The sequence below is a fragment of the Mastomys coucha genome, unplaced genomic scaffold, assembly GCF_008632895.1.
Source record: "Mastomys coucha isolate ucsf_1 unplaced genomic scaffold, UCSF_Mcou_1 pScaffold13, whole genome shotgun sequence".
NCBI lineage: Eukaryota > Metazoa > Chordata > Mammalia > Rodentia > Muridae > Mastomys > Mastomys coucha.
The window spans coordinates 63244702-63247081 of NW_022196895.1; positions in this window are offsets into that span (position 1 = coordinate 63244702).

Genomic DNA, 2380 nt, shown 5'->3' on the forward strand with positions numbered 1-2380 from the left:
TGCTGGGATCTGAACTCAGGACCTTCGGAAGAGCAGTCAGCGCTCTTACCTGCTGAGCCATCTCGCCAGCCCTGGCCCTGGATCCTTGAATGGTTTTACAGTACTAGATACAATTTGTCTACCGTGGTGGGCCTCACATTCAACTAGAAAACATTTGGCCACCCCAGCATCTAGTTGTATCACTATCGTACCATAATCTTGTTTGGTAGGTAGTCATCGCTGCTCACAGTACTCACTGCTGGGAAAGACTTGACATTTCTGCCTACAGCCATAATTAGATTCTGACCTAAGTGCCAGCGTCACCTTTAACACACATCATTCCTCTCCCCACAGAGCTTGCAGTGCTATGCAAAGGTAGGCAGCGTGCATACAAACAGATGCACAAGGTTATCGTATCCGCTTTCTTGCTGCTATACTTAAAAGGGAGGCAGCCTCCTTGGTAAGAAAAGAGTTTCGCTGGGCAGTGGTGGTGCACGCCTTTAATCCCAGCACTTGGGAGGCAGAGGCAGGAGGATTTCTGAGTTTGAGGCCAGCCTGGTCTAAGAGTGAGTTCCAGGACAGCCAGAGCTAAACAGAGAAAACCTGTCTTGAAAAACCAAAAAAGGAAAGAAGAAAGAAAGAAAGAAAGAAAGAAAGAAAGAAAGAAAGAGAGAGAGAGAGAGAGAGAGAGAGAGAGAGAGAGAAGGAGAGAGAGAAAGAAAGAAAGAGAGAAAGAGAGAAAGAGAGAGAGAAAGAAAGAAAAAGAAGAGAGTTTTATTTAGCTTACAGTTTAGAAGGCTGAAAGTCCAAACAACACAGAGCACACACTGGCAGTGGGCCCTCTTGGCTTCATTACCTCTTGCATTGAGAACACATAGGGGACTAACAGGTCACAGGAACCCAGAGGTATGAACTTCACTTCCCTTCCTAGACCACAGCTCCCTCTAGGCTCCACCTCTTAAAGGGACCCTACCCCAGTATCATCACCCTGGGGGCTGAGGTCCCAAAACATGAAGCTTTGGGAGCACAAAGCACAGCCATACCACAGAAGTTATCAACTAGCATCAAAGCAGAAAGAAATCACAGTGTTGGAAAGAGGAGAAACGGGCTGCTGAGGAGAGACTCCACTCCGAGGCTCAGCGAGTTGCGTAAAAGATCACCTTTGCACTAGATCACAAAGGGTAGATGCCATTTAGACAGGATGAAATTCAGTTCTAAGAAGGAAAAGTATGAATAATACAGAATCGAGGATTGAAAAGATGGCTCAGTGGTTAAGAGCACTGGCTGCTCTTCCAGACAACTTGGGTTCAATATTCCAGCACCCACCAGACAGGTAGCTCACAACCATCTGTAATTCTGGTCCCAGGAGACCCAAAATTCTCCATTCTCACACAGACATACATGCAGTCAACACACCAATGCTGTGTGTGTGTGTGTGTGTGTGTGTGTGTGTGTGTGTGTAAAACAGAATCATCTAGAACACATGCAGTAAACTTCTATCAGTGAGTCACCGATGTGACAGGTGGATAGCTACAGAGTGGCCAGAGGATTTGCTGTGACCTCCTAAGAGAAAGCTACAGTGCCAGGCACAGCATTGTGAACTCATGGTGCCTTCATGACCTCCACTGCACTTTCTGCCTTATCACAGACAATAGAAAAGCTATTGAGGGCTAATGTCGGAAGGATTCGGATGCTTTGCTTGGGAAGGGGAGTGCCACAGCAGGCTTTGAGTAAGCAGGTGGAGAGTTAAGTTGTCCTGGGTGCTGGCAGAGCCTGTCTGGGGACAAGTCCCATGTAACTATGGCAGGGTGTGAAGCAGAAATCACACTAGTAAAGTAGACCAAAGGCGGAAAGTAGCCACAGTAAGAAGTTCAAGACGTGTGGCTTCGGCTGAAGAGATGGTTTAGCAGTTCAGAGCCCTGGCCGCTATGCCCAAACACCCACACGGCAGCTCACAACCATCTGGGACTCCAGTCCCAGGAGATCCAACATCTGCTTTGGGTCTCCTTAGTTATTACACACACACAGTGCAGTGTACAGGCATGGATGCAGCCAAAACACCCACACACAGAAAAAAAAAAATTTTTTTAAATGAAAGACTTGTGGCTTATTTCAGAAAACCTGAAAACCCAGAAGCGCTACAGAAAGCCGGTGTCTTTGGAGCTGATCCCTCCCTGTGCCTGTCCAAGTGAGTTTAAGGCCTCTGAGTATTGTTTCCTGTTCCTGGGAGAATGGGAAAGAAGACTAACCAGTGGGTGTGGCAGAGGGGAGGGTGCTGTGGGGAGGTGTGTGGTCTCTCTCCATCTGGTCCTGAAGGTATAAATCAGAGCCCGAAGCTTCCTGAGCCAACTGGAGCAGATGCACATGGGGCTGAGCTTCGCTCCAGTTGGTTCCCACAGCC